Below are 23,487 nucleotides of genomic sequence, written 5' to 3'. Positions count from 1 at the left end.
AACGTAGAGGCCAGGGTACAACAGTACTGCTTATTCAAAACCACAATATTTCCAGATTCTACCGAGGCTGACGTGAAAGGAAAACAACACAAAGCTAAAGAAAACCTGGGGTGGTATTTTCGTTAAATTCTTGAACTTGGTTATGAACACACTTTTACTTTTACCTTTATGAAATACTATAAATTTCTGTTGGCTTTTTAAAACTTAAAATGTGAAAACGCTTAATTTCCTTGTGTTAAAATTCACAAAAAGAATATTAAATATCTTTGTTTTACATTTTTCTCCTTTTTGTTTCCTTCTACCTCTATTTCATCAACAGACAGGCATGATAAGAACCTCTTCCTTTTTAAACTTCGTCAGTAAATTAAAAGATGAATTAGAAACAGACTTGTAAATATGATAATAACAAATTGTTCCCCCTGTGGTCTTCTGTCTTTTTTATTGCATGTGTGGGCAATCTTCCAGATAGAACTGAATTGATTTGTTTAATGATCTTCAATCCCTCCAACGCTTTTCCCTCATTCTCAAACAGCCTGCCTCTAACCCCTCAGCATCTAACACCCTAACCCCCTGCCTCTTTATCCCACCCTCACTCTCATCAGCACAGAGTAAAGCTGTGAATATGAACATTATGAGCTTTGGGTTCAAAACTTAATGGTTCACAAATCAGCCGCTATGGATTTTATGCTACTCCAATCAATAGTTGGTGGAAGGGGGGTTCATGATTTCTAGCTTTCAAATATACTCCTGCTTCTAATTCATATCAACGAGTTTAAACTGGCACTGGTGAGCCAGAATAATTGGATGTAATAGGAAATAAAACATATTATTCAAGTGGGAGTGCAGCGTTGTGAGGTTCTTACTTCTATGCTCTCTGATTCTAATGCACTATCAGATCCAGCAAAGCACTTAGCACATATGCAACTTTTAACTTGATGTATTTTTTTACATTGCACTTTTACAGCAATTAAACAGATAGTGCTTTCTACACATAAATAAATTGAGAGAAATTATTAGCCATCTCTGCATTTTTGCACTACTTCACTTAAAATCACTATATTATAGTCACTATATGGTATATTTGACTTGCAAATGAACTCATCAAAGCTTGTTTTCAACAAACCACCCCTCAAAGCTCTCCTTTTGCAAGCAAAATATAAAGGAACTATCCTGTAACACACACACACACACACACCTGCATCCATGTGATATATGTTGCCCCTTTTCTTTAGCTATAAATTTAAGGAATACTTGTTTATTGTATTTGTCTTAATGTTGCCAATGATTTCTTCATAATGCATTCTTATGCTTTGTATGTCTTATGCTTTGCAAGAAAAATATTTTATCCCTTCAGATGCTGTGTCAACAACTAATATTTCATTTGCTTTTTAGGTATAATGAAGCAGCTAATAAAAAACAAACAAACAAAAAAAAAAACACGAGTGCGAGAAACAAAAAATCCTGCACAACTGAACATGTACAGTTTAAAGTTATAACAATTTTCTGGATTAAGATGACCCTGACCAGTATTATTAATACAAGTGTCCCATCTTGTGAAACTAACAGTTATGTTAAAGTCTGTGCACAGCAGCTCCTGCCAAAAGTGTGAGTATGACCAAACTGTTCCCAGTTTGACTTCCTCGTCTATGCAGGAGACTTCTCGATGATGGCCAAACGGCAAAAAGAAACACAGGGCTGTTCACTGCAGGACGGCCTCACATGATTAATGACCTCCAATTAGGGCCTGGATGGCAGATTTCGTGGGTTCCTACTGCCCACGCCGCCCCCGACCTATGATAATCTTTCTGAGGCATGCCTCAATAGCTTAACTCTCTTACATCAACAACATCCCAAACTTGAACAAGACAGTGTGCTGTCCGCGCAGGACAGGTTTACTAAGAACAAGTTTACTCTCCACTCCTTAGCATCTGTAGGATGATATAATTTTGCTTCAGTGGGTAACAAAGCTAAGCTTAGTCACACTAAGGATGTTACAGAATTGTTAGATCTTTCAGGGGAAGGCTGATTTCTTCCTTTCATTCAATTTGTTCATGTAGGAATAACTATTCTAGTGCTTTAAAAATAGATGTGCACTTAAAAAAAAGGTTTCTAAGTATATACCATTCTGCATAGCCTTTCTAGGTTTGGTGAAAGTCACATAAAACCTAAAATGTAATCTAAAATAAACGTGCAAATATTTAAGTTAGAGCCTCAAGAGCTGTGACTGGTCAACTTGAGCTGTTTGTATTTCACCTATCATCAGCTGCTGGTAAAATTATGTCCACTGCAATCTTTCCATCTACATGTAGAACCAGGTGGTAAAAACGTCAACATTTTTCAGTGTATATGAGCTATACAGTAGTTCCAGTTTATAGCTAGAGGAAGTTGCTACAGAGTGTCTAGAATAACATAACAGGCAAAAATAGATCCCACTACAAGTTAATTTATTGAAAAGTTAAGTATTTTTAGTTAAGATTAACCAAGATTAAAATTTTTATATGGTGCTCTTTTTAAATTTAAATGTGCATCTACACATCTGCAATTATTTGTAGTATTGTCATTGTTATGTTACAAGCCAGTATAATATGTACCTACCTACAGTATATCATAAGCAGTATTATTCCACCACTATTATTATAATTTTTTCTTTCTGCTGTTAGGTTTTAACACTTGCTTTTAGTTGTTAATGTAACTGATAATTATTTATGTGTATTATAATGATCTAATAAATACGTGAATGTCTGAATGTACTATATAAGCCATCTGAAAAATAGCATCTGAATATCTTATTAAGTTTTTATTCTTGTTTAGATTTTTGTGTACCAATCAGTTAATGAGTATTCTCTTTCACAAGGTACTTCCATTTGGGTCGTACCCTGCCTGCTGGAATTTGTTCAAAGCTGGCAGACCCACTTCTGTTCATGGAGTTTTGACTTTGACTCAGCCCGCCAAAACCACTCAGTTATTAAGACCTGGAAAAGGCTTCAATGGGTGGGGGGAAAGGAAAAAAAAATCTGAAAACAATTAAACACAAACCGCGTTTGTACTTGGAAAGGGGTGGTTGTTGTATCCAATCCCGCAGAACCTATGGGATGCCATGGAAGTGCCATTAAAAAGAGAAAGGATGCGAGAACAGCTGTTTTCTGTGATGGCTCACACTACTTACCATGATTTTTTTTTTTCTACAAGACTGTGTCAGACTTACCACAACCCTCCTCAGCAGCCGGATAAGCTTTCCTCACATGGTGCACATATGAAAGAGTTAAATTACAGTACTATATATAATAATGTGCAAAAGTTTTAGATACTTTAAATATTTGGATTCTTATCCAAGCAGAGCGACTAAGGATGTATCTGATCGATCCGAAATTCATTTACAGAAATACACAACTGACCTACACCTGCTAAGTATCATGTATAACTGAAGTGTATGTAGAGTAATTGGTATTGTCTTCACAATGTCTTCTCCTACATTGATTTATTTGTGTGTAGGCTACTGTACAAATGTTTGCCACAAAATGGACAGTCAGGTTGCAGAAAATGGACAACTGTATGTACAGATTTGTGTGCTTTAAAGAAGGTACCTAGCGTCCAGGCAAAGTGGAGTAAGATGACATGAGTGGCCAAGCACGAGATAAAAAAGGCAGAAAGAGAGAGGCAGAGAGAGAGACAGTGTGCTAGAGGAATGTGATTAAGTCTGTTTATGGAGTCCTATCACTGCCACACAAGAGCAGGACCACCTGCAGTCTGGAAGTCATTACGCCAGGGTCACGGGATATCCTACATGTAAACTCTGAGTCACTTCACCTCAAATTGGGTGTAAAGATCCCATTTCCTCCCATCGACAAACTGAACCACCTGCAGGGTGATAGGATATGATGCTGTTGGGGTCTATGTCCTTTACCATTGTTCTGTCCTACTGCTACATTTAACAAAGGCTGTTGGTTGGTCTGTTAGTCAACTCCTAGTGTAAAATTCCTGAGCACCGTGCAACAGCCAAATATGAAAAGACACAAAATTATCTCTAATTTTGATCTGTATGCTTGTATGTAGAGGTAATCAATATAAGTTACTTATTACAATATTTGTCTTTGACCTTGTAGTCAACTCAAATTCATTGTTGTCTAATCTGTGTCTAATTAAAGAAGGTTTGTTATTGGAATGTCAGTAGAAGTGAATTAAATATGGTATATCTGCAGGTTCCAGATGTATTTTCCTCTAACACGTTTTTCTAACAATATATTTACAATTTATTTTCTGATATTCAAAATTCTCCCTATATAGCTTTTTGACTGTATAGGGAGTGGTAGTCATAATTCCTGTTTTAGAAGCAGATGCAATGTCTAAATTACATTGCAATTTTGTAAAGAATTAATCTCTAGGGGATGAACATCAGCCACTGTTATTCCTCTGAATAAAAATGAGTAAAATATTATACCGAACCAGAGTTCTGACAATAAACAAAGGAGTGCTAACGGGAAACAGTCTCATATTTGCTGTGTACACTTCTCACCTATCCTGTGACTTGAAGGCAGATGAGTTAACGGTGTGTTGAGTTAGATTGATGCATCCCCTCTCACTGACAGTTCTGAATCATGGCTCTAAGCACACACACCAGCAGCAGCTCTGGAATGTCTGATAAAATGATATTAATTCCACACATTAATGAGATTAATGAATCAGAGCAACTCAAAGCAGAGAAACCAGCTTTTCCTTTTTGTCTGGCCCTGAAATAATAACACAAAGGTAATTATAGTGCATCCATCAATCTGCTGCCGGACAGTCTAATTATCTGAGCATTTCTGAAGTGCTCTCACTTCTTTGCACCCATTTGTAATGTGTGATATGTTATTTTTTCATTAATGGAGAGCTCATCTGCAGCTCTTCCTGCATGTTACAGTGGCTACCTGTCAGAAGCTGAGGGGGCTATGATTGAGAGCTGAGGGCCTGAAGATTGAGAGATCCAAAATTTCCATGATGGATGAAGATGTCATACTGCTAAGAGGTACACATCATCGACTCATCGTGCATCTTGACAAAGCACTCTTATCCTCCGAAGGGAATAATGAGCATGCTGACAGCACATCCCCTATAATCAATGGCTTTCAAATGAGGAATCAACTCAACTAATTAAACAAATAATTTCTTCAAACTACCATAGAGTTCTGAGTTTGTCTTTTACTGTCTTTTGCCTCCAAATATAGAGGTAATAACATATCATTCAGGACTAAACAACACTAAACAACACTACGTTTTTTGGGGGGTTGAAACAGTTTCCATAATCTAAATAAAGATTTGCCCTGCAGATTTAGCTCAATTCAAAATCACCTAATTAGCTATGCTTATGGTTTTCTTGATATATCAATGATTCAAGGTTAAAGCCCCAACTTACACATTGTCTGTTTTTGAATAGTGTAGCAACAAATCCGACCTTTCCTTAGTACAAGATGCGTGGATGGGAAAACATTGTTTTTAGGTATTTTAATTGAGAATCGAGTCACTGTTAACATGATAACCCTGGGACATTCTGTGTTATTGTGATTTCCTGATACACAGGACCTCTGTGTATCATCCAGCCACCTCTCCAGTGTGTCACTCATCCTACAGCTGGACAACAACTCCACTTTTTTGGACTGCTGCTGGTAGAGTAGCCCTCGTTTTAATATCTGAAAGATCAACATTGAGGTTGAAGGCCACTCGAACCATTACCTGAATCATGCCCTGAAATGATTCATGGGCACCCAGTGCAAACTCTCCAGGGCTACAAAGCAAAATAAGGAATACCTTCTCCAGCTATAGGCCATCTGTGAGACAAAAGAGTCAGTTGCGTGGTGACCTGGCCAGCATACACAAGATGGCACGGGCTGGTGCTAGATGGTTAAGACTAACTGAACTATTAACTAACGGAAATATTCATATATGTAAGCTTTTTTTAACATGCAATCCTCAAGATTAGTCATAACAGCAGATCAAATGCAAATTTAAGACTATTCAAGATGCAAGGCTGTCAGATCACTTGGTCGTGTTTTTACGAGTTCATATTCAATATAGTGCATAAGTGCAAATCTCAGCTAGGTAAAAGAACAAAACAAAACAACAACAACACACATGTGCACATGCTGATATCAATGCCATTTGTAAACCTCCAGGAGATTCCCAAAGACATGAACTGGTTGAACTGCCCAGGTGTGTTAACTACACAGTGTAGGAAGGAGCGCTACCGCAGGTCATTCTTACCAGCAGCTGTCAGACTCTATAATGCAGCTTAACATTCTTTTGGTCATCTTACTCACCAGCTTGTTTGTTTACTGTACATTTTATACATATCTCTGTACAATTTTCTCAATTGTTCTATACATATTCTGTACATTGTTACTTGTATATACCTGTATATACGGACTTCGGTTGCTAATGTTTATAGGACCACCTTGTTATTTTCCCTTGCTGTAAGAGCTCTGTAACACCGAAATTTCTCATCCGTGGGATAATAAAGGTTTATTCTATTCAAATCTCTTCTATTCTAAATATCTTTTTTCTCTTATTTTGAAAGTTCATCCACGGATGGGTCCAAGTCACTCTGCCCAGAGGTTTTGTGTGTAATTTGGCTGCCTCTCCAGAGGTCTTTCCTCAGAGTAAAAACAGACCCTGTCGCAGGTTGGAGGACCACTCTAACCACAATCTGCATCAGGTGGAGAACTGCTTCATGCACCAATACACAAAGCCCACTGAGGCTGCAGAGCACAATCAGGGCTACCATCACGGCCCCAAGACGGTGAAGTTAGAGTCTATTATAAGGACAGAATCATAGAATAGCAGTCAGTATTGCACTCATAATTATTTTCACATCGTATATATTGTTTTGGGGGGGTTTTTTTAGCATGGGTGTGTCACGCGCCCCATAGTACCAGCACAGCAATGCAGTACCCCATCAATATAAACCAGTATATATCATTTAAACTTGCTGCTCAAGTTTTAAAGGTATGAAAAGTATATGACCAATCCAGTGACCAATTTGTTGGTTGACAGTAGCTTACAAACAGAAACATTTCAATGAATTATTCATCTTTGTTTAAATATAACTAGGAAATGTTTGCATTCAAAGAATAAAAGTAATACAACCTACAACACCGAACACCTGAATTTCTCTAAGACCAATTGCTTAAACCACAACCAGAACTCAACCTCTCTCAAACAAATTCTTCAACTCCATCATCTGGACTTTAATGGATTTCCAAAACAATAATAATTACATGAGATGACTGAGGCATAACAAGGTTTGGCTCAGCCTGCCCTCCATCCTAACTAATTGTGCAGTGTACAGAGAGCCACTTCCTGGAGCTTCCTCACTAATGGCTACACACGATTGATATTTCAGAGAAAAAAAAATGTCCCCAGCTGTCCAAATAACCGAGTTTAAATCCTTTCCCCCCTTTATTTTAAATTTCTACACTGAGACGGCCAGAAACTCATCCTACCTTATGTGTCACACAGAGACTCCATAGTTAGCCTACATTTACATCTGTTTCTCTGAGTAACTCTGTTCCTTTACACCTGAACAAACTATTTCACAAACTACATCTGTTACATTTCTTTGACCCATTGTTTAAGGAGGATGGAGCTGTCTGAGTTTCCATTAGCTCAAAAAATGAATAGAGAAATGCCTTTAAAAGCTCTTATACACGGAGCACACCACAAATCATTTGACAGACAATGTTATGATGTGTCTCCTGTCTCACTGCAGGGCCTTGCTTGAGGGCAGAGTCCCCCGTCTGATAAACACTCCTTTAGTTCTCTATAGCTGTAGCCTAGGGGGGAGTGAAGAGGAAAATGTACAATCTGTGCTTGGCTTAGAGCTGTAGAATAAGCCATAGACAGGTTAATGGTAATATCATGGAGTGGTCTCCACTTTAATTTCAATAAACTCATTAAAATTTGAGACAAGTCGCTCTGTTTGATTCAAATATCTTGTAAAAAGCTCATAAATGTCCTTTTCTTTTTATAAACAGTGGGGTCAGTTACTTATCGGGTCTGGCAGAGGGATGCTATTGAAAAGTGGTTCTCATCTTTGTTTTTACATAGAGGCAGAACAGCTGACAATAAAGTCAACAAATTAAGTTGAATATAAATCAAGAACTAGAAATGTTCCTCTCAGTGCCACACAGGGTCTTACTTGTACATGCACACACAACATAATGGCATTTAGACATATCATGTTCATTTGTGTTTCTGGCATTTATATGTGCAAATCTTAAAGATAAAGGCCCTTTTGCACAACTTCTTAGCATGACAGTCAAAGGAATAAAATCGAGAGCCTACCATCTCTTGGTTATCAGTTATAGAAAAACTTCTTACATTAAGATTACACTCAAATACAGCAGTTTGTTTATTTGACAAACAAAATATGACCAGCCTGCAAAATCCTTAACAAGTCTTTAAAAAATGTACAACAAACTGGTTTTCTTCTTTGTTTGTACTCACAAAAATATGTGTGCTACATGAAGGAGCATTTTGCCATAGGATGCCAATATACATGCATATGCCAATGTCTCTTTCAGACTTCCTAACAAACACAAAACCATTTAACTCTGAATTCACCACTAAAGGTACACTAAACGCTTAATCTAATCAATAATCTATCTTAATCTATAATAATAATAGTAATCTTAATCTATAATCAATCTGCCATTAAACAACACCCACACTGATGACACAGGTGAGCATCTTTTCTGTCTATCTGATTTGAAACCATGGATAAAAAGAACTATTTTTTTTCTAATATTAATGAACTGATGAATGTGAAAAAATTAATTGACAGCATTTTTAATTATTATTTATAAAATATTTTATATCAATGTATTTAGTTATTATTTCTTTATTTTTGTGCCATCTTAAGACTTTATACCAATTCTTCACTAATCCACTTATGGCCATGTTCCAAAATAAGAATAAAACATTTATTTGCTTTTTATATGATCAAAAATAAAGTCTTTGAATAATATAGACATTGTGACAGTAGTTACATTTATGTAGATGCCATATGGATATGAGACAACAACAACACAAGTTGTTATATCTCACAAAGTGAATGTGACAGATCCAAATATCCCATGGGAACACCTAAGACTATGGTAAGGGACCCGCTTTCTTTACTACAATATGAACAATTCACCTCATCCAAGACTATAGCATCTCTAAGTTCGGTTATTCTTTCCAGTGTCTGATAGATCACCTCCCTAGCTTGACTTGTGTGGTTTGAGGCAATTTCATTTTCCAGCCTCGCTCAGAAGTTATCTAAATGGATTGTACAATAATCTGTTATGCCCTGAAACCACACAGAAAATAATTATTCTGTGTTCAAATGTTTGACAGGAAAAATTAGTAACAATCACCAAGAGAGCAGGTGTTTTTCTTTTTCCTTCTCTTTTCCCCCCTCCCTGAGTGCCCGCAGCAGAAAAGGTTGTGTACAAGGCTAGTATTGATTTTAAAACCATTTGACAAAGGATAAATAAGACGGGAGAGGAGGGAGGCCTTAGCCATGAGCTTTTTGATCAATCAACATGTCACAGCTGGAACTAAATTCAATTCTTATTTATCAAAATCCCCTGCTTGGTTAGAATGCTATGCAACAATGCTTTTCAGACACCCTGAAAAGTCCTTAGAGCCACAAGCATCACTGTCACCCGCATAGATTTCATGACGGAAATACTTTGCTGTGAAATCTTTATCATGTGAAGACAATAAATTCATTTGAATTGCATGAGGTCGCCTATATACAGAGATGTCAGACACCCTACATTTTGTTCTTACATACACGATTTCAGATGTCAGAACATGTAAACTGCTGGTGAATGAAATAATATGCCAAAATATGTTGTTGCCGCTGTGTAGGTTGAACATACAATTGCATTTATGTCCACAGATGAGCATCTATTACCTTTCATCCGTATGAATGAGCCGACAGCCCTATAATTCCTGACAACCTTTGTGTATGTTTATAAAACAGAGGTCAAAGGTCAGGATCTAACCAGTTATTTCACAACAATAGACTCTGATTAATGCTGAACACCCAGGGTACCTTCAATCAAACACATGTGATTAAGAAATCCATTTTCTATCATCTACGCATGAAATCAGATAAAAACCTTTCTTGACTTTTGTCGCAAAAAGAACAGAACAGAAGAGGTCATATTTTTAGAACAATACACCTGCTCACCCACCTTTGATCCAACACTAACCCTTCAAACACCTCATCCAACCTATAATAATAATCTCTTTAATAATGGCAACATAGTATCTTCTGGAGTATAAAAAGTATGTGATGGGGTTAGGGAAGGAGTGTAACCACGTTTGATAAGTCAGGCATTTATCACAAGGTCAACACAAACAAACACTAATCTTTGAGTCATTTAAACTGTAAGAACAAAGTGAAGAAGCAGGTGGAAAGTCACACAAATATGGGTGTAATAGAGATGGCGATAAGATTCACACTCACCTTCTTGCTGCTGGAACAACACTAACCGCTAAGCCATTGTGTTAAAATCAGAATTCATTACTGAGCCTCTGAAATAAAAACATCATTAAACTTATTTACTTACAAAACCCACACACAAATTGCTTGTTTAAAAGACATCATAATAATGGGGGATTTAGTCAAAAGCTCTTCTAGTTGTAACAGCAACTTATTACAGTGGAGTCTTGTAGATAATTCCTACCCTTACGAACCCATGAGTAGTATTAGGTAGCATTAAGATAATGACAAAGCTGAACAGCTGATTCAATCCAGGACTGCCCAATAAGTAACGTATTTCATACGTATTATGTATCAACTCTTTTGGGGAAAATATGCATCTGTTTTATTAAAAAAATATTTAAAATGGTTTGCAGAAATAAATCAAACTGACCAGTAAAACCAGTGCAAAACACAAAATTAGCACAAATCACATTAGGCTCCCCTCTACCAAGTGTAACGGATTAAATTATATGTGGCAGACATTCACAGGTCACACTGCTCCTTTGTAAACTCAACACCCATTTCCTGTTCCCATGCACATGTGGCTTTGATGATAAATTGATTATCAAACAACATAAAAGTGGTGCAGATCTTCAAGAGTAATGCCCACTGGTGACAGCTTGAAGTAGACAAGTTTTCCCATGGTTGACTAATAAGATACAAGTAGTTGTTTGTTTGTTTAGAGAGTGAACGAGCAGGACAAGTAACCTCATTTTTATTTTTACACACGTGAAACCTATATTTGAAAGCCTTGAAAATAGTAAATATAGAAGTATTATAAAGTAGTCTAATGTTGAGCAACTCAATGGCCAAGTATAAAACTATGTTCATGAGATACTATACTGTGTGTACAACACTATAATATTAAACTGTTAGTGACTGGTTGTATCATGGCACTGTTTTAAGGGGTCTGAGAATACCGGCAACTCAATCGACATCATTCTAGCTGGAGAGAGAGCAAAGAAGAATAAGAAATGAAGGTGATATTTCAAATAAATTTCTCAGTATGAAAATATTTATCTTGAAAATTTAATTTGCTTCTATGGCCCTTTAGCTACAAAAAAATCATTTTAAGGAACATACCTATTTTGCATCAGTGAAAATCATGAATGAAAGCTCCACCTCTGTCCAACACACAGGGAATCAATCTGAAATGCTTATGACAATTAACAGTGCGAGATGCAATAAGAGCTGGGTGTTGTGACAGCTTAGATTTGGATTAAACCTGGCTTAATAGGATAATTTTTCTCACAAAAGGTACTCTGTCAAACCAGAGCAATCAATTATTATGAATTATACATGCATTGAATTAAGTGTCTAATGTCATTAATATGTCTCATTAGTTTGCACTGAGTGCAGGAGATTTTCTCCTCTGCGACTCTTCCATCAAAAGAAGAAATGGGGGGGGTTGGTTAGTTGGGGGAGAATAACAGTATTTGCATTGAGCAGAGGCGCCATTGTGTCAATGTCAAATGGAGTGTTTGTAATGTCTCTCTCTCTTCTCCTGGAAAGCATGAGCTTTATTCATTTCAAATATTTTCAGTGATGCATTAGTGTCAGGATGTGTCGGTTCCATTTCTCAGAGACGAGCACAACTCTGACAGCATGGGCGGATGTGTAAATACAACAGAAAACACTTAACTATGAGATCATCTGTGCTGGGTTATTAATCTCGCTTTTTAAGGGCCTGTGTGGCCTGACTCCATGGTCCTCCTTTCCCTTGCGTTGCTATATTTTGAACCATGTTATCTTCCTGGAAAAAAAAATCCATTAAGGAGATGGATGTATTTTGGGGATGGTTGGAAAACAAAAGGAACACACAAGTGCTGATTGGGTGGGTTATGGGTTAAGGACACATTTACAATAGCCTTCTTTGTTTGGATGGGTTACAAGATACCATACAGAGTCCAATGCTCCCACTGCTGCTGTAAATCCACACATCTCCCAAGTTGATGAGTGAGTCCCTGCCCAGCAAAAAACACAGAAATGTACTTTAAGACGTTTAGTGCTAAAACATAAATCGTTTTGTGTTCTTGGGTGTCCTTTTCTAATACACATTTTTTACAGAAACACCGTACTTCACATCAGTGGCACGGCTTGGGATTGGTATTCCAGGTCATGTCCCTCACACAGAATGGGCCTCAGTCTACTGGCTCTACTTATTCAAGGCACATCTCAAAACTCAAAATAGTCTATAAGCATGTATTGCAATGCATTAAATACTGATACTTCAAGTGAAAACTGAATCACAACACTGACATTGTAGACTGCTTGAAAAATATCATCTCCAATTATTTAACCTAAGTATATTCATGACAACTCACTGAGGTCATTCTCTGCTGTTCCAGCACAAGTAAGACCATACAATATATTACCCATGCTTATTCACAACACTGACTTCTAGACATGCAATGACCCCATGTGTCATCTCTTGTGGTGTTGAATCAAGGGGTGATGACACGTCCCTGCTGCAAGCTGGTAAGCACTAAACCACAGGCCAATGGTGCATTGTCACCCTTCAAATACATTAGAAAACACACCCATAGGTTCAAAATCTTTATGTAAAGATGATGAATGCCCAATTGTTGAACCTAACAAAGAAGAAGAGAGCAGCAAATATAAATAGATACAAAATGTGCCTTTATCCAATACAAGGCTATAAAATGGCAGATAAAGGGCAATCACGCACGCCTTGCATAGAGCTTCTTCTGAGGAGACACAGCAACCTTAGCCTTGTTGAATTCAATCCAGGTATACTTCAATTAATTAGAACTAAATAAATAATGTGCAAGAAGCCTATTTAGAGGTTTTATTCTCAAGACATAAAAGCCATTAATTATCAGGGTCAGTGTAAGAAAGCGAGATAAGAGGGAGCAAGGGTACATCGCAATAAGTGAAACAGGTAGAATTCTAAATGTCAATTAAACCAGTGAACTTTAAATCACAACATGAGATAAACAACATCAACTAAAGATGAAGTTTTGAGCTTGATATTTTCTTACACATACCAGAGATGAAAGACTCCAAACTAAGAAGAAAACACAGTTAAAACATTCTCCTGAAATTATTCTTCTTTGTTTTTGAGTGTCCATGGAGGCAGGTGAAGTCTGCCCTTATTACCAATGTCAGAGATTCGATTAAGCACGAAGAAAGCAAATGATCCCAATGAACTAATGATTAATCCGGCAGGTCTATTTACTAATGTACCAGAATGCATTAGAGGCATAAGTTAATGGGGACAGGACATCAATTCAAATACAAATGAACCACATTTGCATTGGACGCTTATTGACTGGTGTAACAAAACGAATTACAAAAGGTAATCTACTTATAAACCTTAGAGACGGATGAAACATGATTCCCAACATATCTACAATTTAACTTGGAACCTTTCTTGCCTCCAGAAATGACAGCATCAATACAAACAGATTGACCAGTCTGTCATCAAAATAAAACATCAGTTCCAATTAAAAGACAAACTAGAAATAATTAACCTGATTTCTTGGCACAGCATGAGGAAAACTATTTATTCTGATAGTGCAAGACAACTTGAACCTTACGCTGTAAACTCTAACATGCATGTATGCTTTCATGCATATCTGCCTTTATAACTGAAGGCAAAAACGATAATTTTTTTTGTGTACTGCAGTGTAATGAACTCCCATTACGGCTATTAGCAGCAGAAATTTTCCCACACCTGCTTTGCCAGGCAAAGGACAGTGTGGGGGATAGTGAGACGTGCCAGAGGCGACAGTGCTATGGCATGCCTGAAAATGTTCCAGCCGTGTGCAGGGCTTTCCCTAGGGACAAGGAAAAAAATAAAAAATAAAAATACTCCTCCTGCTTTGTGGATCAAAGGCCCAGACTTAATCCTCGCTTTGTTCTTGTACATAGATGAACATGAAAGCCCACTTCAGTGGATTGCTTCCCTCTGGGCCCTTGGGCACAGCACTGGACCCAGAGCACAGTCTTATCAATAATGCTGCACTCTTAACTATAGGCTTAAATTAGTGGAAAATATTCTACAATTTGACGGAAATCTATCCATTCCCTCTTCCCAGCGGTAATGACACTTTTGCTAGCTTGTCTAATACCATCTAGTAAGTGATTTTTGTAAGGGGAGGAGGGGGGTTTAAAAAGAGAAAAGCAGCAGTTCTATTTGATGTTTCGATCTGGGATTGATCTCAGAGGAAAGACTCACATTCTGAAAGTAGGATTATTGGCTTCACTGGCTCTCCTCAGATGTCAGAGATCTTTGAACAGCCTTGTAAAGTGCACTACTTCCAGGCTGCTGCTGAACTGCTTATGAACTCATCAAAAGAGCACCTGTCTCCATATTAATGAGGCACCATGCACTTGACAAGGGTCCTCTTCCCACACATACCTGTCCCCTTGAGAACCTCACCACTTTTCCTGGAAACCGTAGAACAAAGGTGCCTCTCATTCTTGAGCTGGTGTCTCCTCACATCCACTTTTTGAGCAAGCTCACCAGAACATCTGTATTGCAAAGTGCCCCACCGAAAGTAGAAAGAATCTGCAATAGATCGGAAACAGGATTAATTAAATTATGTCGATTTGTTTATTTTAGACAAATACGTCTTGTGTCTGCTAGTGTCATTGGAGGTCCCAAGACAGCTTGTGATGTCATCTGCCATACTGAATTTAAGCAAAATTTTCCATTTTTTCATATGCTTCATTTTTTTTAAATATTCACTCAAAAATGTAACCAACAGGACTTGGACACCAAACTTGGTGTGTAAACTTGGAAACACTCTCATGAGTCTACCAAAAATCTGCAGTTCTTCTAAATATCATTTTTTGATGTAAACGCCTAGGTGTTCCTACAGAGGCAACTGCAGCTAATCAGCATGTCTTAGGCTTCACCCACTACTTTAAGCCACTGAACTGTGTGTGTGTGTGTGTGTGTGTGTGTGTGTGTGTGTGTGTGTGTGCGTGCACACGTACACTGCTCGTGCCGAACCACATTTAATGAATTTCTTGACTATTATTATTGCTTTTTGTTTGACACAGACCCTCCCAAAGGTTTGTGCTTCTGGTTTAGGGAGTGAATCTGTTGGATTTTTTCAGTCTGTTACTTGGTACTAATTAGCAGATATGCATTTCTTCTTGCTTCTAAAAGTGCTAACCTTGAAGTTTCAAAGTCCAAAGATTCAAACCAGACCAAAACCAGTTGGGGATGTCACAGTGTCTTTGTCCTTTTCTCATAACAATGCTTGTGACGTGGTCAATTCAAGCTGACATAGCAACCTAGTATCCTGCTGAACTGCTTGGCCCCTTGTTTTACATGCAGTTACATCTAAAATAAGCAAACACACCTTATACTATGAATACAGAACACAAACTGGACTTTGTGCAATTAAACACTTATGGTAATTAGGGATGAAAACAGGGTAAAAATGATATCTAATGTTAGATAAATGTTTCATTTTGATGCAGCAGTGATAGCAGTTGTTCTCTGTATATGTGGGTTGATGGATGAGGATTGGAGGGTCTGGCAGTGTCGGCGTGGGGGTAGGGGTTGGGGTATAGCTGAACTGTAATTGATAATGTAAAGGCAGATGGGGGTCTCCAGGGAGATGGAAAGAATCCAAGCAGATGGCCAAATTGCCGCTTATTTATGTGGAGCAGAGGACTCAGCCCTCTCGTCCACATGGTATGATGGATCATTATAGCTCTTTGTGCATAAGCACCAATATGCTTTTAAATCTGGACAGCAAAGCTGAAGAAAGCCAACAAGCAAATGTGCCATATTTCAAGGCTCCTGTCAGGAACATTGGTGTGGGGGTGGGGGGTTATGGCAAACAACCTATGCCACAATGAATCTAATTAAGACCATCCACTCTACAAGAGAACCTCAACAAAAATGGAAAAGGGAGGTTTCTTCAGCAGCAGAAATGTATAGTAGGAAGATTTGAAGTTTATAAAGGCTGCCTTGCTCAATGCTCATGCACTTTTGTTAGTGGTCAGTTTGTTTTGATGACATACACTGTCATTACCTTCGATCAGCTGTTTTGTTCGCAGACACAGACAGATTGGTTAATATGGTTGAGGCCCCTTTGATCCCACCCTGTCCCTGGGTTAACTCTATTAATGTCACCCTGGACCACCTATTTCATATTTACTAAGACTCTTTCATCTCCCCATGTAGTAATTGGGCTTCTAATGTGAAAGCACTGACGTGAAGGCCATCCATCGGACTGAAATTACAGAGCATTCTCTCATGGCTTCTCATAAAGACACTTCAATACTAACCAGCTTTCCAGTGTTGGGGATTGTAGCTTTAAGCAACTCTTCCATATCATTTGTACAAAGTTGTCCATCTTTAGTGGAAAAAATTGCATTAAATGAACAAAAACATCACTGAAAACTCATAGGTAGTACCAAGGATATATGACTGTGTCTCTGTGTTCAATGAAAGACTGCAGATAAACTACTTATACACAGATCCTGAGTTAATGAAGATTGGATCAAAATCACATCAAGATGTGATTGAATATACTTTTAAAATACTTTTTTTAGACTTATATTTTGTTGCAGTTCACTTCCACCTTCCTGTATCAACAACAAACAGTATGAAGTTTGTGACTACAGCTGAACATTTTTGTATTTCTAAAACAAGCACAAAACCCTGAAAGCTTCCATTTTTTACACTTATGTATATCTTGCATGATACAGTTATTTGGAAAAAATAACTCCCCACAGAAAAGCAAAGTAAATGTGTCATTAAATGTGGAATGTATAACACTTCCCTGGGCCTCCCACATTTTACATTCCAGAGTAACACCAGCGAATATTAATATTTGCTTTTCATTTCAACCAGCAGTAGTGCTCTGTTCAGGAGGAGTGTGGCAAATGTGATCTTCAGACAGGATATTAGAGTGACTGAGGGAGTATGATTCGGCCAATGAAACAGAAGTTTGACATAATTGCGGATATTGTTTTTCCAAATATAAAATGAATGCAAAGGTACATCTGCATTAAATGACTAACACTTGAGGTGACTCACTGGAGCTGACTTTGAGGTAAAGGCTTTCTTTTTGGGCACCCAACGCTGACTAACATAAGATGAGAAAATGACCCCATCACAGTAACTGCAACTGTGCTTCTGTTTGACACTAGCATAAAGCAGTGGCTATTGTTAGGGAGGGATTACTCAGCACCCAACATTACACTTCTAGTCACAAAGAGAATAATCAGAATGTGAACGAGCTATCATGCAGCCAAGGAACTTTGGGTTCTAAACAGAGAAGTTAAGCTCTAGAAATACACCCTGTTTTGAGAGCTGATACCCAAATTAACAAACACTTTGAAACATAACAAGGACACTAATCAGTCAGTGATTTACAGCAGAGGGGGCTCCTCCACTCTATCAAAGGGTTCTTTTTACTACAGTGTGGGTCTTATTGTTATAGTCTTCCCAAAAGTTTATCATAACATGGCACTATGATTGTGGACAGATTAGAGTTTAGTAGAAGCAGCTTTGCTATGGAAGAAAATGAACCAAGAAAATACACAGCTCAGATGATGTGCAGATCCATTTACATCCAAACTAGTATATTTAAAGGCTAAAAATTAGGTTATTCCTAAAAAAAAAAAAAGGTTAATTTCAGATTTATATGCATTAGCCAAACTGAACGTTCTAAACAAGACTTTGTAAAATGTACCAAAAAGTAAGTATTGTGCTATCCCACATATTGGTCATGACAATGACACTAAGATCTAGGTTGAAAAAAAAATATGGGAACGATTTAGCTAACATCCAACTTTCCAGAAATCTGCAAGACGATTATGACTCATAGCATATGTACTCTAATGCCATGGAAACCATTGCAACACAGCTAATTTTGAATACAATAATGAACATTCACAACTGATGTTGATGAATCACCAGAATGGTAATCTGAGGAACTGGATTGGCTTCTGCCGTCTGCCAAAAACATGATTCCTCCAGGCAACACATGCAGGAACTACAGACAAGTACAGAAGGAAGGCTATTTGTTTGAATTATTGGGCAATTTTCCATCAATCAAAAAAAAAAAACATTCCTTAACCTCATGTGAAATAAAATCCCAAAGGAATACTGATTCCAAACACAAAGAAAATAAGAAGACATTGACTTGACTAGAAAGTGGGCTGTGTTTTTGATGTAGCAGAGTGACCACTCATTCTACACTTTCAAGAGCAATGCATGATTCTGCTAAAATGGTGACAGTGTCTGCACCCAATTTTGGTAATAATTTGCTTGGAGAGAAAGAAACAATCTGGAAGCAATTTGTGATAATACAGCCAAGTTTTCTTTTTCCTCTAACTAAAGTTATTCTAACTATTGACCTTTCCAGTGCTTGAATGGCATTTCCAAGTGTTCTGGGATGCCACTGCTGCTCTCAAACGGAACTTTTTAATTCTGTGCGTCAGTGTTGTTTTAGGCCTCATCTCCGGGGTAAAGCATTTAAACTATTACTGTATGCGCACTCTTTTAACACACTAACTCAATAGTGGACCTATTGCTGTACACTTGGCAACATCTATTTAAAGGACCGAAGGATATAAAGATTTTCATTTACGTTACGTGAGGACCTAAAAATACGTAAAAGTCTGACTTTTCTCGCTGAAAACTGTGAATTTTCCTCGTGTTCTGCTATTACTTTGTGACACATCCGTCGCACGTGGAAAATTACCACTTCAAATATCTAAGGAGACTCAGAATTCACAGTTGTGCTTTAGGATTATGAGATAATCTAACAACCTGCTGAGTTCTCTTCCTTTAACACTGCTGCTCCCTTGTGGTGTATCAAGATATGATAGGCTGCTGTGACAAAGTGTAAAACCAGTGGTCTCGGGTGATTAATTAGCAACAGGAAAAGAGATAGATTGTGTTTATTACTGTTGTTGAGGATTCATAAAATGAAAATCAACTACCTTTCAAAACAGAAATTACACAAAGACAGTTGATGCTATTGTTTTATCTTAACAGAATAAGTAAGGGTTTCATATTAGAAATGCAAAATTTAAGTTATAATTTCTCCAAAATGATATATGATCCTTAGGTAACTTAAAAATATGCAAATATACATGGCTGGTGGTTATATTTTCCAAATCTAGCTGAAAGGCTTCTCCAAACATCCGCATCACTCACACAATTCAAACTTGTCCCTCAGTCATATACTTGTCCTGACGCCCCAACACCTTCATCCCAGCCCCCATCTCTCAGCAACGCAATCAGGTAAATCCCACATTAACTCCTGGGAAACAGCCCATTAATATTTCACTTGTTTTCAAGCCTGTTTGTCCCATACATCAATGCCCAGCTACTCCTTTCAAAGCCATACATTAGAACTATTTTCAAAATACTTCATTGTCAGCCTGTGGCAGCCTCATTACTTATTAAGATAAGAGAAAAGATGTTCAGAAGCAGTTGGCGGCTCAGCTTGCTTTAAAAGATCCTTTCTACTGTTCCACCTCCTCCGCCTGCCTCCTACACTACCTCCTTCTCTGTACTCGTTTGTGTTAACACTGTCAGAGAACCTTTAGGTAGTAGCTTTGTTGAAAATATGTGGGATGTTACTTTAGAAAAAGTAAAGTGTACCAAAATAATTGCTAGAACAGACTCCTACGAGTGCTACAATGCATAAAGCATCCACAGCTCGCAACACTAAAGCACATTACTATCAAAACAGCTGTAATTGAGTCATTGGAATACACAATAAGAAAATACACAACATGTATTTTCATATTACACACATGAAAAACTTGAACCCTTGAACCTCTAAAATAATGGGACTGGGTGGCTCACTTATACACTTCTAAGGCTAAAAATCTTCACTGCCTTTTTCATTCAGATTCAGTTATTGACCTTTACAGGCAACATAAGCAATATCATCTCAGGCATATGAGGAATATTTGGAGAACACCTAAAAATCAGGAGGAATAAACTGCCATGCTGAGGGAGCGATAACCAAGGAAGATTGCAGTGCAGTTGCCTCATCTTCTCTGACAAAAACTGAATAAAAAAATTTAATTGCTATGATGGGTTTTAAAAAATATACCACAAAAGGAAGAAAAGATCAGAGAGGAAGATTTGAGGATGTTATAATCCTTCTTTACTGTCACTCTTTCAGGATGATGGCATACCTTTGTAACTATTGAAAACTGTTTTTGAATGCTTCTTGCTGGGTTTTCATTACCTGCACATCAAAACTGACAGCAGATGGAATTACTTTCAAAAGTATTTTCAAGTTGCTGATATTAATGCGTAAAATTTCTTTTTGTCTTCAAAAACTGCACCATCAACTACTCGTAAGTGTCCAATTTGGTGAAGACAACTTTCCTTTATCTTCAGAACCCATAATGGAAACCAGGGAAAGCAAGAGAAATTACCCAGCTGATGCTCAAAAAGTAGAACTCCAAGAGAAGCACTGGGTTGGAAAGAAACAGTGACGCGGATTAAGTGTCACAAAATACAAGAGCCAGGATGAAAGACGCGTGTGAAGAACACAGTTAAAAGTTTTTTAACTTAGACAAAAACGATGCGCGTAGAAAGGAGAGACAGCAACATTTATTGCATGCCAAATGCAAGGCTTCGGTTGAATTCCTAATCACTTTAAGATGACCTTGATGGAAAACATCATTTATACAAGGGTCTTAATAGTGTAATGGTGATACTGTTGACGTGTCTGCTTAATAAAACAAAAATGTTCTGAAGATAGAGTACAGAAAGATCATCTTACACACTTTTTCCTATCATGCTGTTTCATATACATTATGTGAAAGCAGTGAAAATATCACTTCATACAATCGCTGTAATCTTAAAGCAATAGGAATAAACAGTCTATATAGTGAAATGACATTCCTGACACATTGTGATTAGCTGCTTAAACCTGTCCACTTGTATTTTTCTTATTGTTGGACCGATTATCCAGCGCAACTCCTGCTCCTATTAAGGCTTTCTGTGACTGAAGTCAAATCAATAATCTCAAAGGTTGGCAATACAGCAACATACATAACTAATCCAAATTGACCATCTGGATCATCCTTTACAAAGGAAGAGGAGATAATGCCATTTTGCATATCATGATGCACTAACAACCTAACTATTCATGAAAATGATCAAAATCCACCCTTAAAACTCTTCATTTTAAGGGGTTTTCCATGCCAACCACAGCTGACAATGGCACTCTGTTAGCAACCAAAGCTATCACAAGGCGATTTTTGGTACCACACCCTGTTTGCAACTGATACTTGACAACCTCCAGCAACCAGTCCCCAACCACCAAGGGAATACACATTTACCCTAGTGATCAGAGGTTGCCATAGGGTCGCCAATCAATCTGTACACCTGTGTGACTGAGGCCTAAGGAGTCAAGCCTAAGTGTAATTGGAGCCTCTGCACACTGCACTTCAACATCAGCTTCTTTCATGCCACAGTCTGACTAATGGCAAAAATAAAATAAGGACCAATTAAAATACACAAAAAATCTACCTTATCCAGAAATGGAATATACAGTTTAATAAGATGTGTGACATTTTGTTTTTCCATACTATTGTATAGTAATTTATGTACAATATGGAAATTACTGTCACTTATACTTGAAATATTGTCCCTTACCTAATCTTAGTGCACACTTTGTTTTTATATGTGTACATAAATTTGTATTTACTTCTGATTTAAGTCTGCAAAGATTTCCTGAGCATCCAGACCCAGTGTATGTGTACAAATTGTGTATAAAGATTTTATCGTCATCTTTTCTAAGTCTTCATAAATTCCTTTTTTTCTCATTTCTTTTTACACTCTCCTTCCTTGCCCTCATGATGATTTCCATCAAGGTAACGAAAAAGTGGTCAGAAAAAGGTAGTAGGAGGTACTTTTTGGACTATTATTATGGCAGCCATTTCCAGGTCACGTCACATATTTAGGACCCCTTTCTAAGTGAATTTATTCAACTATAGCCTGGGTCATTTCCACAGAAAACATTTTGATTTGTTAAAACAGAAAAGGCACAGGTGTGAGCAATAAATACAGTTATGAACGCTCTATTTAGCTGTCACAGGAAGGCTACACCAATCAACTACCAGGCACATTAGTGTGACCATGAACCTGTAATTAACTGCAACTGTGATTTTCCTGCACCGAATTGCCTCCGTGGCTTCTGTAAGCTAATGATTATACAAAGAAAGGGGTCTGTGTTACTGCACACTGAACAGGGTACATGGCATGGCAACCTCTACAGTGACATAAAAACTGAAAACACCAATTCCAGCAATATCGCTATTATCATACATATTATACGGGCAATTCAGCATAATGTAACGCCAGGCAGACGAAGGGAAAACTTTAAAGTCTTTTCAATTTTTTTAGCTCTTAATTAAATTAAAACTTTAAATACTACAAAATATCATAACAAGCTGCCAGTAGCTATCATTTAAACAGGTGGTTTAGCGGTTGTACCTCAGTACGGAAAACTTTAGGCTACTAGCATCATCATCGTCATCATCTTGAGAATATCTTACGGTCCTCTTCACGTTGCTCCGCTCCATGAAAGGTACGTCCGTGTGAATCCCCTTATTGTGGACAGTTTTTTTTAAAGCTTCTGGTGGCTGTGTTGTTGTGTACAGCGCGAACACAGTGGTACAGTTTCTCTGGACAAGGCGTGTCTTCCCTTCACCTGTCGACCTTTGACCTCTGCCTCCTGACTACTATGCGTATTTGCAGTGACACCTCCTTGAATGAAGCAAATAATCAAAATTTACCTACTGTCTGGTTATTCGCACTGACTATGAATTTTCTTCATGCAAGATGTGAAGACAAATTACACATGTTATTAGAGAATTAGTAAAAAGACAGATGACCGATAACTGTGGCTTTACACATCAAACATCGCTTTACATTATAGGCACTGGAAGTATTGCGTAGTTTGCACATAGGTAAACGATCTCAAAAGAGTGTGCTTTTTAAAACA

General features: G+C 37.7%; 1 long non-coding RNA gene across 3 annotated transcripts in view; it reads right to left on the bottom strand.

The window, feature by feature from the left end:
* LOC102080714 (uncharacterized) overlaps positions 1-23,187 on the bottom strand; it is a 59,127-nt gene extending 35,940 nt beyond the window's left edge. For 2 of the 3 annotated variants that reach the window (XR_265665.2, XR_003220278.1), the window contains exons 1-2: positions 22,977-23,187; positions 14,895-15,044 (exon numbers count right to left, since the gene is read on the bottom strand). This is a non-coding gene — a long non-coding RNA (uncharacterized LOC102080714). The remainder of the gene's footprint in view (positions 1-14,894; positions 15,045-22,976) is intronic. The other variant, XR_003220279.1, reaches the window with a different exon arrangement.
* Between the last annotated feature and the right edge of the window lie 300 nt (positions 23,188-23,487).

Source organism: Oreochromis niloticus, linkage group LG1 (assembly GCF_001858045.2).
Source record: "Oreochromis niloticus isolate F11D_XX linkage group LG1, O_niloticus_UMD_NMBU, whole genome shotgun sequence".
Taxonomy (NCBI): domain Eukaryota; kingdom Metazoa; phylum Chordata; class Actinopteri; order Cichliformes; family Cichlidae; genus Oreochromis; species Oreochromis niloticus.
Note: the sequence above shows the minus strand (reverse complement) of the source record. Positions and strands in the feature narration are given on the sequence as shown.